Source organism: Equus asinus, chromosome 14 (genome assembly GCF_041296235.1).
Source record: "Equus asinus isolate D_3611 breed Donkey chromosome 14, EquAss-T2T_v2, whole genome shotgun sequence".
NCBI classification, from domain to species: Eukaryota; Metazoa; Chordata; class Mammalia; order Perissodactyla; family Equidae; genus Equus; species Equus asinus.
Genome location: NC_091803.1, coordinates 13,369,718 through 13,385,686, shown reverse-complemented (window position 1 = coordinate 13,385,686; position 15,969 = coordinate 13,369,718). Strand labels below are relative to the sequence as shown.

Sequence of the window (15,969 nt, the reverse complement as noted above, 5' to 3'; positions counted from 1 at the left end):
TGTAACTCCAAATTTCTGTACAATCCATTACATGTATGTGTGTATGTACGTATATAACTCTTAGTGCTTCAGCTTTTCTAATTAAACTCGGACTCATATAATAAGCACAAACTACATACATGTAAACTTGATATATGTAATATATATGTATAAATTTAGTCTATAAATAATGCGTACATAAGCGTGTATATATATTTCTTCCTTAATGAGGAGAGACTCTTTTTTTGAAGTTTGGCACTTAAAAGAACCTAGATATTCTGTAATTTCAGAGTGATCATTTGTGAAGAGAGATTTGAAGTTCTCTGTTTTTAAAAGGTTATATCAATAATTTGAGCTATTGAAGAATTAGAAATAGTAAAATAAATTCTTTGTAGATCAAAAAGTCTTATTTTCAGGTATGCAGAACCCCAGTATTTCTATTGGTCTTCATTTCCACTTCCTGTTTCCCCAGTGACTGAGAAAGGGGAGATGCAGCAGAGGAATCAGACCTCTCTAGCAGACTTCATCCTTGAAGGGCTCTTTGATGACTCCTTCCTCCACCTTTTACTTTTTGTCTTGATCATGGTGCTCTTCCTGATTGCGGTGAGTGGCAACACTCTCACTATTCTCCTCATCTGTGCTGATTCCTGGTTTCATACACCCTTGTACTTCCTGCTCAGCCATCTGTTCGTCATGGATCTGATGTTTGTCTTCACAACCATCCCCAAGATGGCTACCAACTATCTATTTGGCAAGAAGTCAATCTCCTTTGTGGGCTGTGCCATCCAGCACTTCTTCTATTTGTCTTTGGGTGGTGCTGAGTGTCTTCTCCTATCTCTCACGTCCTATGACCACTATGTTGCCATCTGTCATCCACTGCGTTACCGTGTTCTCATGAACAGAAAGGTGGGACTGATGATGGCTGTCATGTCATGGTTGCGAGCATCCATAGAATCGCTAATTCACACAGTGTTCTTGGTGCACTTGCCTTTCTGTGAGCCTCGAAAAATCTACCACTTCTACAGTGAGTTTCCAGCTATTGTGAAGTTGGTATGTGGAGATATTACTGTTTATGAGACTGTAGTGTTCATCAGCAGTGTCCTACTTCTCCTCCCCATCTTCTTGATTTCTACATCTTATGTCTTCATCCTCCACAGTGTCATTCAGATGCGTTCAGCTGGGGGTAAGATAAATGTCTTTGGAACCTGTAGCTCTCACCTCACTGTGGTTTCCCTCTTATTTGGTGCTTGCATCTTCTCATATATGAGGCCTAGGTCTCAGCGCACCCAATTGTAAGACAAAATTGGTTCTGTGTTCTATAGCACAATTACTCCCACACTGAATCCTTTGATTTATACTCTTTGGAATAAAGGTGTAGCTAAGGCTGTGAGGAGAGTGCTGGGGAGAGATATTATCACTCAAAGACAGTAATTACAGTTGCCTTGAGTATAAGAATGGAATGGGATTAGCTCCTTAAATTTATCTGGGTAAATCCCTAAGAGTTTTCAAGGGTCCAGATCCATGATGACTGCTAGATAAATGCAGTGGTCAACACATAATTCCAATATTCTAACTTGGTCTCAGGCATCTAAGCACCATAGAGTGTTATCTTAGTCCATTAAGGCTGCGACTACAAAAATACCATAGACTGGGTGGCTTAAACAACACGCATTTATTTCTCACAGTTCTGGAGACTGAGAAGTCCACGATCAAGTCTTGAAATTTCTAGGCATTCTCTCATTTCCTTTTGGTCACTTCATAAATGTAGCCCTGTCTAAATGTGATCCTGACTACCTTGTCTAAAGCAGCACTCTGAGAAGAGATATTGCACCATATTATTATTATTTTTTTTTTTAAAGATTTTATTTTTTCCTTTTTCTCCCCAAAGCCCCCTGGTACATAGTTGTGTATTCTTCGTTGTGGATTCTTCTAGTTGTGGCATGTGGGACGCTGCCTCAGCGTGGTCTGATGAGCAGTGCCATGTCCGCGCCCAGGATTCGAACTAACGAAACACTGGGCCACCTGCTGCAGAGTGCGCGAACTTAACCACTCGGCCACGGGGCCAGCCCCGCACCATATTATTTTAATCAATATTTATATATTATGAATATTACTCCTTATTTGATATATGGTTTAAAAATATTTTATCTCACTCCAATAGTTTGCCATTTCACTCTATCAATTGTATCTTTTTTTATTGAGGTCATATTGGTTTTAACGGTATGTAAATTTCAGGTGTACATCATTATATTTCAGCTTCTGTATAAACTGCATTGCCTTTACCAACAAAAGTCTAGTTGCCATCTATCACCATACACATTTGCCCCTTTAACCCTTTTGTCCAACCTCTTTCCCTTCCCCTTTGATAACCACCGACCAGTTCTTTTTGTCTATTTGTTTCTTTATCTACCACATAAGAGTGAAGTCAGACAGTATCTGTCTTTTTGTGTATGATGATTTTGCTTAGCATTATATCCTCAAGGTCAATCAATGTTGTTGCAAATGGTACTATTTTCTCTTTTTTATGGCTGAGTAGTATTTCTTTGTATATGAATAGCACACCTTCTTTATCCAATCATCCATTGATGGGCATTTGGGTTTCTTCCAAGTCTTGGCTATTGCTGCAATGAACATAGGGGTGCATATATCTTTTCAAATTCTTATTTTCATGTCCCTTGGATAAGTCTCAGAAGTGAAATACCTGCATTATTTGGTATTTCAATTTTTAATTTTTTGAGAAATCTTCATATTTTTTTTCATAGTGGCCGCACAAGTTCCTTTCCCTCCAGCAGTGTATGAGAGTTCCTTTTTTTCTCCAAATCCTCTGTAACACTTGTTATTTCTTCTCTTCTTAATAATAGGCATTCTGACAGGTGTGAGGTGATATCTCATTGAAATTTTAATTTGCATTTCCCTAAAAATTACTGATGTTGATCATCATTTCATGTGCCTGTTGGCCATCTGTATATCCTCTTAGGTAAAATGTCTGTTCATATCTCTTCTCATTTTCTTGATAGGGTTGGTTCATTATTTTGTTCTTGAGTTGTATGTGTTCTTTACATATTTTGGAGATTAAGTCCTTGTCAGATATATTATCTGCTAATGTATTCTCCAAGTTGGTGAGTTGTCTTTTCATTTTCTTCCTGGTTTCCTTTGCTTACAGAAACTGTCTTCTGATGAAGTCCCACTTGTTTATTTTTCTTTTGTTTCCCTTGCCCTAGTCGACATGCTATTTGGAACTATCCTTCTAAGACTGAATCTTTAATCCATTTTGAGTTAACTTTTGTGTGTGGTGTAAGATAATGGTCTACTTTCATTCATTTGCATGTGGATGTCCAATTTTCCAAACATTATTTATTGAAGAGAATTTCCTTTCGCCATTGTATGTTCTTGGCCCCTTAGTCAAAGATTGGCAGTCTGTAGTTATATGGTTTTATTTTGGGGCTTTCAATTCTGTTCCATTCATCTATGTGTACCTCCAGTACTATGTTGTATAAAAGTGGGGACTCTTGTCTTGTTCCTGTTCTCAGAGTGATGGCTTTCAGTTTTTCACCTTTGAGTATGATGTTGGCTGTGGTTTTATCATATATAGCCTTTATTATGTTGAGGTACTTTACCTCTATACCCGTTTTATTGAGAGTTTATGGTTAAAATGAAGTGAATATAGCTATTTTTGATGTTTTCTTTCCTTTTATCTTTAATATTATAAAGTGTTTCCTAATCTATTCTGATATACAGCTGTAATTTTCTGATTTTGTCTGTCTATCTCTTTGCTCAAATCTTTGTAAATCTTTTCTTTTTTGTCAGGTATAAAGGCCTTCTTGATCATTTCTTGTAGGGGGCAGCTTGTGGCCATGAACTCTCTCAGCTTTTGTTTATCTGGGAAAGTATTTATTTCTTATCATATCTGAAGGGTATTTTCACTGATTAGAATATTCTTGACTGAAAGTTTTAATGTGTCATAATTCTGAATATAGAATTCCACTCTCTCCAAGCCTGTAAGGTTTCTGCTAAGAAATCAGCTGAAAGACTGATAGGGGTTCCTTTCTAGGTTATTTTCTTCTGCCTTACTGCCCTTAATATCTTTTCTTTGACATTGACTTTTGCCAATTTTAATAATATGCGGCTTGGAGGAGATCTTTTTACATTGATGTAATTAGGAGTTCTGTTAGCTTCACATACTTATAATTACAGCTTCTTACCCAGGTTTGGGAGGTTCTCAGCTATTATTTCTTTCAACAAGCTCTCTTCTCCTTTCTCTGATATACTCATAAACCTTATGTTGCCTTTCCTAATTGAGTCCTATATTTCTCAGATAATTTCTTCATTTATTTTTAGTCTTATTTCTCTCTCCTTCTCCATTTGAAGCATTTCTATATTCCTGTCCTCTAAATTGCAAATTGTGTCCTCCATAATATCAGCTCTGTTATTTAAGGACTCCACTTTTTCTTAATCTCATTCATTGTGTTTTTCATCTCCAACATTTCTCATTAGATTTTTTATAGTTTCAATCTTTATTGTGAAGAATTCCCTCTGTTCATTAATTTTATTTCTGATTTAATTGAACTGTCTTTCCAATTTTTCTTTTAACTAGTTGGCTTTATTTATGGTAGCTATTTTGAATTCTCTGTCATTTAGATTGTAAATTTATGTGACTTCAGAATTGATTTCTGGGTACTTGTCATTTTCCTTCTGGCCTGGAGTGTTAATATATCTCTTCATATTATTTGATGTGGGGGATTTGTGCCATCACATAGTGGTAGCATCTGGTCACAGATTCCACCTGACAACACTGGTGGGGGGGGGCAGGAGCTGTGTAATCTGAGCCTGCCATGATCCCTGGCACCCGTGTATGTGTTTTGGAAGCTGAGCTTACAAGGACCACCTGTATTTATCCACTGACCACTGCTGCTTTACACATGTAGGCCTACAGGCACTCTGGTGGGGGTCCCTTGCTCTGGCCAACTGGTTGAGCTGGTGTACCAAGGGAGGGTAGGAGTCCTTTCTTTCATGTGAGCAGTCCCAGGAGTGCTTTTACTCTGCACTCACTGTAGGCCTCCTGGGCAGCTCAGCTTGCTGAAGACATGCCTGCAATTGTTTAGACTCCTCAGTGTAGAGTATTCCCATGTGTTGCTAGGAAACTCCAAGAGCAAAAGCGTTCCAATGGAAGGCTGCCCTTTCCCCTCTCTCCTCTCAGAGCAGTGCGAGGTCCTGTGCCCTGGATTGCTGTCATTCAGGGAAAGAGAGGAGTTTCCGTTATCTCCTCCACTGCCTCCCTGGGTGTGTTGAGCACCTCCTCCTTCAGATATATAGCTGTGCGGATCTCTCAGATATCTATTGTGTTGTGTGAATGTCCTCTGTAGGCTTATGAGTGTCCTTTTTGTTGTATCATGGGAGGGTGAGATTCAAAGGGAAGAGCTCACTTTGCCATGATGCTGATGGCACCTTCCCCTCTTTAATCTATTTTGGGTTAATTTTTGTGTATGTTGTGAGGTCATTATCTACTTTCATTCTTTTGATGTTGCTATCCAGTTTTCCACACACCATTTATTAAAGAGATTTCCTTTCTCTGTTGTATATTCTTGTCTCCTTTGTTGTACATTGGCTGTCCACAGACATGTAGTTTTATTTCTAGTCACTCGATTCTGTTCCTTTGATCAGTGTGTCTGTTTTTCTGCAAGTACTGTGATATTTTGATGAATATAGCATTGTAGTATAGTTTGAATTCAGGGAGCATGATTCCTCCAGGCTTCATCTTTTGTCTTAGGATTACTTTGGCTAAAGGACTGTTTCATTGTTCCATATAAATTTAAAGATTCTTTCTTCTATTTCTGTGGAAAATATCATTGGAATTCTAATTGGGATTGCAAGCAATCTGTAGATTGCTAGGTAATTCAGACATTGCAAATATATTAATTCTTCCAATCCATGAGTATGGAATGTCTTTCCATTTATTTATGTCTTCTTTGATTTCTTTTAATAACTTCTTATTATTTTACTGTACAGATCTTTTACCTGCTTGTATAAATTTATTTCTAGGTATCTTAGTCTTTTTGCAATTGCAAATGTGATTTTATTCTTGATTTCTCTTTCTGCTAGTTTGTTGTTAGTGTATATAAATGCAACTGATTTTTGTGTGTTCAGTTTTTACCCTGCAACTTCACTATATTTATGTATTATTTCTGATAATTTTTTGCTGGATTATTTAGGATTCCCTATATATAGAATCATGTCATCTGCAAATAGTGATAGTTCTACATATTCATTTCTAATTGGATCCCTTTTATTTCTTTTTCTTGCCTAATTGCTCTGGCTAGGACTTCCAAAACTATGTTGAATAAGAGTGGTGAGAGTGGCCATCCTTGTCTTGTTCCTGTTCTTATTGGAATAGTTTTGATTTTCACCATTGTATATGATATGGGCTATGGATTTGTCATATTTGGTCTTTGCAACGTTGAGGTACTTTCTTTCTATGCCCATTTTATTGAGAATTTTTGCTGTCCAGACAAGCTAGGCAGCCAGCTGAAGGGGCAGACGGAATTAATACACAGAACACCGTCTATATAATAGACACAACACACTCTATATTATTTAATGGGATGGAGACCATCAGCCTCAAGGACTGAGGTGACATCCCTCTGATCACCACATATTTATTTGCAGGCCAAAAAGTACAAGCATAGCGGGAACTCATGCCAGCAGGAATGTGCAAGTCAAAGCTCAGCAGTTCTAATTTCCCCCCTTTCAATGTACCCGGGCCCTAGACAATGCCATTCTCTGAGGGAGTATCCTGGGAACAAACAATCTGGCAAGTTATGCAGACGGCGTTCCATTCCTGCAAGGGCCCAGCATTCTTAAGCCCCTTGCCTTCATGTTTGATAAGATACTACCTTCCAGCCTTTGATTCCAAACCACAAACAATCTAACACAGTAATTTATGAGAATCAGCATATTGCATATTTCTCAGTCACACATTTTGTAATTTGTTCTTGCTAAGCTTAAAGCCTTGCAATAATGTTGCTATGCTCTCCTGCAACAAATTTTTTTTTTATCATAAATGGATGTTTAATCTTGTCAAATGCTTTTTCTGCATATTTTGAGATGATTATACAATTTTTCTTCTTCAGTTTGTTAATCTGGTGTATCACATTGATTGATTTGTGGATGTCGAGCTATCCTTGCATACCTGGAATAAATTTCACTTGAATATGGTATATGATCCTTTTAATGTATTGTTGTATTCTACTTGCCAACATTTTCTTGTCATGATTTTGGCATCTATGTTCCTTGGTGTTAGCCTGTGATTTTCCTTTTTTTGTATTGTTTTTGTCTGGTTTTGGTGTCAAAGTAATGTTGGAATTGTAGAATGAGTTACAAACATCTTGTCCTCTCGAAATTTTTGAAGGTGCTTGAAAGTGTTGTTATGAAATCTTTCAATGTTTGGTAGAATTCCCCAGAGAAGCCATCTGATCCTACTCTTCCTTGAGAGGTTTTGATTACTGTTTTAATCTCTTCATTTGTGATTGATCTATTCAAAGTCTCTATTTCTTCTTGATTCAGTTTTGGGGGGTTATACGATTCTAAGAATTCTTCCATTGTTCTAGTTTATCCAATTTGTTGGTATATAGATTTTCATAGTATTCTCTTATAATTCTTTGTATTTCTGAGTTGCCTGTTGTAATTTCTCCTCTTTTGTTTCTAATTTTATTTATTTGAGCCCTGTCTCTTTTTGTGCTTGGTGAGTCTAGCTCAAGGTTTGTCAATTTTATATTTTCAAAGAACTAGATTTTAGTTTATTTTTTCTATTGTTTTTTAGTCTTTATTTCTTTTATTTATGCTCTAATTTGTATTATTTCCAACCTTATATCCATTTTTGGTTTTGTTTGTTCTTCTTTCTCTAGTTCTTTTAGGTGCACTGTTAGATTGTTTATTTGAGATTTTTCTTGTTCCTTGAGGTAGGCCTCTAGTGCAATAAACTTCCCTCTAAGTACCACTATTTTTGTATCTCATAAATTTTATCATGTTGTATTTTCATTTTCATTTGTCTCCAAGTATTTTCGATGTCTCCTTTGATTTGTTCATTGACCCAACCATTGTTCAGTAGCATTTTGTTTAATATCCACTCGTTTATGGCTTTTCCAGTTTTCTTCTTGTAGTTGATTTCTAGTTTTGTACTGTTGTGGTTAGAAAATATGCTTAGTATTATTTTGATCTACTTAAATTGGTTGAGACTTGTTTCTTGGTTTAATATCTGATCTTCTCTGGAGAATGTTCCATGCATGTTTGAAAAGAATGTGTATTCTGCAGTTGGGGATGGATAGTTCTGTACGTATTTCCAAAGTCCATGTGGTCTAATGTGCCATTTAAGGCCAATATTTCCTTACTTATCTTCTCTTTGGATGATTAGTCCATTGATGTGAGTAGAGTGTTAAAGTCCCCTGCTATTACTGTGTTACTATTTCTCCTTTTATGTTTGTTGATAATTGCTTATAAATATATTTAGGTGCTCCTGTGTTGGGTGCATAGATATTTATAACTGTTATATCTTCTTGTTAGATTGTTCCCTTTTTTATTATGTAGTGCCCTTCTTTGTCTCTTGTTACAGCTTTTGTTTTAAAGTCTATTTTGTTTTATATGAGTATTGCTGCCCAAGAATTCTTCTTATCACCATTTGCATGGGCTCTCTTTTTCCATCTCTTCACTTTCAGTTTGTGAGTGTCTTTAAGTCTGAAATGTGTCTCTTGTATGCAGCGTATATATGGGTCTTGTTTTTTATCCAATCAGTAACCTTATGTCTTTTGGATTTGAGCATTTATTTGATTAACATTTAATGCACCCATTGATAAGTACATACTTATTTCCATTTTGTTACTTTTTTCTGTGTGTTTTAGTAGTTCTCTGTTCTTTTCTTTTCTTGCTCTTTTTACTTGTGATTTTACGGCTGTATTTAGTGTTATGTTTGGCTTACTTTCTCTTAATTTTTGTAGATTTATTATAGGTTTCTGGTTTTTTATTGCTGTCCGGTTCATATATAATAACCCATGTAAATGTCAATCTATACTCTGTTGATAGACTCTTATGTTTGACCTCTTACTAAAAGCCCTTTTACTCCCCTCCCTGCAAATTTTATGTTTTGATATCATATTTAACCTTTTTTGTGTCTGTGTATCCTTTACCCTCTTATCATAGAAATAGATCATTTTAGTACTTTTTTCTTTTGACCTTGATATTAGCTTCATAAGTGGTTGATTTGCTACCTTCATTGTATATGTGCCTTCACTACTAATTTTTTCCTTGATAATTTTCTATTCCTATTTGCGATCTTTTATTTTCCATTTACATAAGTCCCTTTAACATTTCTTGTAAGGCTGGTTTGTTGGTGACAAGCTTCTTTAGTTTTTTCTTGACTGGAAAACTCTTTATTTCTCTTTCCATTCTGAATGATAATCTGACCAGGTAGAATGTACTTGGCTGTAGGTATTTTTATTTCAGCACTTTGAATATATCATGCCACTCCCTTCTAACCTGTAAGGTTTCTGCTGAGAAGTCAGCTGATAGACTTATGGGGTTTCCTTTGTATGTTATTTGTTGCCTTTCTCTTGCAGTTCTTATAATTCTCTCTTTATCTTTAGTTCTTGACATTTTGGTTTTAATATGTCTTGGTGTGGGTCTCTTTGGGTTGATCTTATTTGGGTTGATCTCTCTGTGCTTCCTGTACCTGGATGTCCGTTTTCTTCCTTTGATTAGGAAAGTTTTCAGCTATTATTTCTTCAAATGGGTTCTCTGCCCCTTTGTCTCTCTCTTCTCCTACTCAGAGAACTATAATACACAGGTTAGTATGCTTGATGTTGTCTCACAGATATCTTAGACTGTCCTCATTCTTTTTAATTCTTTTTGTTTTTATCTGTTCAGCTTGGTAATTTCCTCTACTTTTTTGTCCAACTCATTGATCCATTCTTCTATATCATCTACTCTGCTATTGAGTCCCTCAAGTGAATTTTCCATTTCCAGTATTGTATTCTTCATTTCTGATTGGTTCTTTTTTATATTTTACAATTCTTTGTTGAAGTTCTCACTGTGTTAATCTATTCTTCTCTCAAGAACAGTGAGCATCCTTATGACTATTAGTTTGCACTCTTTATGAAGTGGATTGTTTATCTCTATTTCATTTACTTCTTTTTTTGAGGATTTTTCCTGTTCACTTATTTGGAATATATTCCCTTGTCTCCTCATTTTGCCTATTTCTCTTTGTTCATATTTATGTATTAGATAGATCAGCTACATCTCCAAGAACTTGGAGCTATGGCCTTATGTAAGAGGTGCTTTATGAAGCCCACGAATGTGCTTCCTTCTCATCACCAGTTCCAATGTTCCAGGAGTCTCCTCTGCTTGGGCTATGTGTGCCCTTATGTTTTGTTGGAGTTGGTCTTGTTGCAGGTGTGTCTTAGGCTATGCTGGCCCCCTGGCTGGATGATTGTAAGGCTTAGCTGTGTGTGGCCACTATGATTACTTTAGTCACATTATTGAGTGAGGTGAGCCCCAGCACAGTTGGCTGCAAGGTCTTCTAATACACAGTTACTACTGTTAAGTGAGTTGGGCCTGCAGTGTGGCTAGTTGCTAAGTACAGTGGCTCATAATTGCTGTAGGCCTCTGACCTGAAAGGCTGTTGTCAGCTTTCTCAGGATTACAGCTGGATGGGTCCAGTCACAGTCATGGAGCACACAATTGCTTTAGGCGTTGTAAGGTGTAGCAGATCTCCTATGTGGTTGTTTGAGAAGGCCAGTGGCAAAAATCTTCTGCAGCCAAAAAACCCTGCCACACAACCATGGGCCCATCACACACTCTGTCAATGCAGTCCTGCTCTGTGCACATGCTCCAAGCTACCAAAGTGGACACATCTTACCTGCTGCAGAGTTCCCAAACACCCTACCTGTGCAGGCCCACAAGTTCCAATGGTGTTTGCTGGTGGGCAGGGTGGGTCTGGAGGGTGGCTGTCTGCCCTGGGTGATCTGGATTAAATCAGTGCTCTAGTGGGTCAGGGAAATCCCTTTGCTAATAGGCCAGGGGAAGAAATCCGTTGGCCTCTGCCAGTGTCTGTGACTGATGCTTGTATTATGTTACAATAATGGCTGCTGTTTGTGTCTCACTTCCTGAGAAGGTTGTCCTAAACACCTCCTGCCTCTCTGAGTTTGCTCAGTGATTATCAAGTGAGTCTCTCTTACTAAAGGACTGTACACTTTTCTTTCTGGTGATTTTGTTTTGGTCTCCAGAATGGGTTAATTTGTGCATGGGCTATTTAAGAGCAGGCTTTTCTCTCTCATATTCAATAGCTTTTGTTGGCGTAGTCCTTCTTTGTTTTAATAGTCAGCACAGCCAGGTATTATGACATTTGTCTTGGTTGTACTGAATTCAAAGTCTGCTTATTGTGACATAGATCTCCTGCTTAGATCCCCTGCTTCTCCAGGAAGATTTTCATACCTTATGATTGCCCCTGCCCATGAAATGTGACAGCTAGAATATAATACTTTCCTCAGTAGAAAGGTGTTTCTTCCTCTTCCACCTCAGTCTTGTCCCTTGTTATGGGGATCCTTTTTATCCAGCTTCCAGTTATCACTCAGAGGTGATTATTCCACAGGTTGTTGTATCCATGGGAGGAGGTGTGTTCAGAGTCCACCAGTGCTTCTATCTTCCCAGCAATTTCTTTGTCATTGATTTTTGACAGTTTTATTATCATGTGTCTTGGAGAAGGTCTTATTGTGTTGAGATAACTGGATGTTATACTCACTTGATGGATTTGTATATCCAGTTACTCCCTCAGGTTTGGGAAGTTCTCAGCTATTGGTTTTTTTTTATATATAAGCTCTCTGATCCCTTCTCTCTCGCTTCTTTTGGGATACCCATTGCCCTTATGTTGTCCCTTCTAATGGAGTCAGAAAATTCTCATAGAATTTCTGTATTTTAAAAAGTGTTAATTTTCTTTCTCCTTCTACCTGCATCATTTCTAATTTTCTATCTTCGAGCTCACCAGTTCTTTCTTCCATGTGATTTGCTTTATTTCCAATACTTTCTAATGCATTCTTTATCTCATTTTTTGTTTTTAAGGTCAAAATTTTGACTTAGTTCTTTTTTAAAGTTTCAATCTCTTTGGTAAAGTGTTCCTTCCTTTCATTGATTTCATCCTTGACATCATTAAACTGTCTTTATGAGTTTTCCTGAAGTTCACTGAGTTTCTTCATGACAGCTATGTTGAATTATTTATCACTTAACATCACAATCTTCCATTGCTTTATGTTTGGTTTCTAGAGAATACTTTTCTGTAGCAAACACGTTTTTCATTTAGGTACAGTTTTGTTTTGATTCAAATTTTTCAATTTCTTAGAGATTAGAGGCCCTTCTTTTGCTTTTCAGTAGGTTGTGCTACAGTGATCAGTTTTGGTATCTCTTACCTGAGCTACCTCTGGCTATATTTGTGTACTGTCACTTTCCACCCTCCAGCTTCTCTATTACAGGTCACATAGGTACTCTCCTTACCACTGCTTGTATTTCTAGGGGCCACTGATACCTTGCTCTTCTTGGTGTCATTATGTGTGCTGGCTTTGCTGCTCAGGCACAGAAATGGCTGATGTCTCAGCCACGTCTGAGATCTCCTGAGAGGGAAGCTCCACCACATTGGTAGAGGGATGGGGAGGGTGAGGAAGGAGCCTGATACAAGCAGCACTGTCTCAGCTGTTGCCTGTTACCCTGCGGTCCTTGGTACCACTGCAGTTTGGATGCAGGAGGATTGTGCACACTTGCTGCTACCTGGCTCTGAGCTGAGGACAGGGTCTTGGGATAATGGGGCTCCACATTCCTTGCTTCTCTGCTTCCTGTGGCCACTGATGCCTCTGCCCCTGGCTGGCTGGAGTCACACACACAACTCTGCTGCTGCCTATCATGTTTTCTGGGGTTGGAGTGGCTGGCTCAGCTGCCACAGCTGGGGAACCAACATCTCAGGCATTGCCTTTACTGCTCCCAATTTTGCCTAAGTGCTCCAATTCACTGATCTTTGTATATACTAATCTGTGGATATTTCCAACATCGCAATGTTTTGTGCAATGCAGATTTTGTTGAGTTATAGATGTTTTAATCACTGTAGATTGGAAGGGAGAGGCAAAAGTATTTTTAACTCCACCCTGATGATTATGTCCTCTGATTACTACAAATTCTTAACCTGGTATTATATGCTATATTTGTTTATTTGTTAGTTTTACCTGTTAGTTCCATGGGGGAAGGCACTATGCTTGATTGTTAATCACCGTACACATGCTACCCAATACAGCATTAGGGAGATAGCAGATGTTCACCAAATATATGCCAAATAAATTACTGAATTATATAAATGCCATAGCTTCCTTAAACACAGAGATATTATATTCTGGTGAGAAGGAGAGCACCAGGTAAATGCATTAACACAGTAGGTTTTGAAGAAAATGATGATACATTGTACCTACTGCAAGAATAAATAAGATCAATGAGATAAGAATTTTTAGCATCTGAGCTGAGATAGAGAAAAAACGAATAGCTCAACATAAAATCAAGAGGAAGAGAAGGGTACAAGAATGAAATGGGAGTAAATAAGAAGATGTATGGATATGACACTTTTTACTTTTACTTCTGCAGCTGAAAGCTTTTTACATGTTATATTAATCTAGTCTATAAAATTGAAGTGTAGCCAATAGCTTGGGTGAGAAACCCTACTAGTAACTGCCTGCCTCTGTTCCTTGACTTCTCTTCTATGATATTGCACATGGGTAATCCTCAATTACGTCCTGTCAGCAATAGAGACTAGATCTTTCTCAGACTGTCTTCACAAAAGCGTTGGATAGAAAGGGGCTAGAGAGATATGGATTTGAAGGTGCAAAACAATTGAGGGACTCCAGGAATAGTTTCCCTCCATGGTTAATTGATACTTACAGAAGATATTCCCATGTTATCTTCAGAAACGCACTCCTTGAAATTTCTCATTCCCCTCACCGTTGCCAACAAACTCCAAGAAAGCCCTTTGGGAATGTTTTCCTCAACGCATACAGCAAGTCTAATTGGCATCTTGAGTAATGGCTCCCCGAAGAGACTCAGGATGTTTTGTCTCAGTTGGACTCCCTAATGTCATATGTTTAATGACCTCTATTTACCTCAGCTCACATCATAAGTCCTCTGGGTTAGTGGGATGTTTTATTTACCTCAGATGCTGCTTCTCTGCCCCCATGTTTGGCTCATTTCTGGCCAAGTCTGTCATCATTCTAACCCCTAGGGTTCACAGTGAGGAAACATTCATGCAGTCAGGAAGGGGCTTATACTAAAAAACACCAGTGCTAGTGGCAAATTCTTATTTTGTTAATTAGGAAAGGAGGTGTAAAGTGAAGAAGAGCATGCCATGATTGATCTAAAATAGCAGAAATTCCAAAACAGATTTTCTTTTCACTCCAAACTCATTGATAATTAAGTTGGTATTAAGGGCAGCTTCTTAATCAGGTTGATTAATGGAAATTCTTGTTTCCCATGCTCTTTCCCATTTTGGAATGGAGAAGTGCCGCGGATAGACGTTTAGAGGTAGAAGAAACATGTGCATGATTCAGAGCCCCAGTAAGCAAAATTTAAAGAAGTTCAGTTACTTAATCTGTACCACCGTGCATGGAAGTAGTTCAAAATGTGAAAACACATTACAAGAGCATTAAAAAATTGCATGCACCATTGCTCCTGATGATGCTCTGTTACTAGACATTTAGACAATGATGAGTCTGCAGAACAATATCTTATGGGTAATCCCACCAGTATTGGAGATTTTCAGGGTTAGAGAAGGAAGTCTGATGGGCACCTTAGAAAAGACTTGTTTGGATGATCAGTAGACAATGTGTGAGTCTGTGTGAACATATCCTACCCTCTCAATTTCACTTCTATACTTGTTCTGCCCACAAGTCTCTGCAGAGTCAATTCTAGGTAAGGAAATATTTGGGCTTGAGGTGTCCAGAAAACCTTTATTAGAAACTAGGGTTCCCTCTGGCATTGTCAGCTTATTTCTCCATCCTTGAAGTCAGAGGGTGATATTGGTCAGTCCTTAAGGAAAGCTGCCTGAGAAGGCAGAGGAAAAAAGTCATCTAAATGTTATAAATCAGAATGGGAAATTATTAAGAAAGTTGCCTAAGGGAGGAAGAGAGACATGAATCAGATGATGGAAAAACTTGTGCTATGGAGATTTACAGAGAAAGATGGAAACTAATAAGGAAAGAGATAGGGAAGTATAGGAATACTTTAATGAAAGGCAAATGTGTGGATATCTTGACAGGGTTGGAGCAATCACTGTGAATATGGGAAACTGGGCCCTTTTTCAAAAGAAGCTGAGTTTGAAATAATAGTTTGAGGCGACAGCCAAAAAGATGATCCTAGGCTACATTAATATGGAAGAAGATAATACATGTGACTTCTTTCTTGTTGGTCAAATTATACTTTGAAGTGTTCTTCACTTTGAACAGTAAGTATATAATGTGGAATGCATGAAGATCTAGGGAGATGTTTAGGAGGAAAAATACAAAGAGGGATAGGGTAGATCTTTGGGGATTAATTTAGATTATTAGTTTTTTGAGTTGGGCTTTACTATGGAGTTCAAGCTCTCATTCTCATCAATATTCATGTGAGATATTGATAAAAGGCCAATTGGAAATTTCATTGATTAAATGTTATAATTCTAGTTTCATCAGTCTGATCCATAATTTGAAGGCTCTCAAGTATACCAAGACATATATCTTGTTTGTTTTAAAGTACATAACTGTGGGACTTTGTTATGTGTCAACATGGCACTCATATACCTCTTCTAAACAATACTTAATCTCAAAATAAAGTCCATACCAAGTTATCCTTACACATAACATGATGCAATCATCCCATGTACAATCAAAAACATATAAAGCTCTTCTCAAGAATAGGATATAAATCACATCTACTCTTTCCCCGTAA

At 37.7% G+C, this 15,969-nt stretch overlaps 1 pseudogene; it reads left to right on the top strand.

The window, feature by feature from the left end:
• The first annotated feature begins 468 nt into the window (after positions 1-468).
• On the top strand, positions 469-1,410 carry LOC106825161 (olfactory receptor 2AE1-like; annotated as a pseudogene).
• The last annotated feature ends 14,559 nt before the right edge of the window (positions 1,411-15,969 follow it).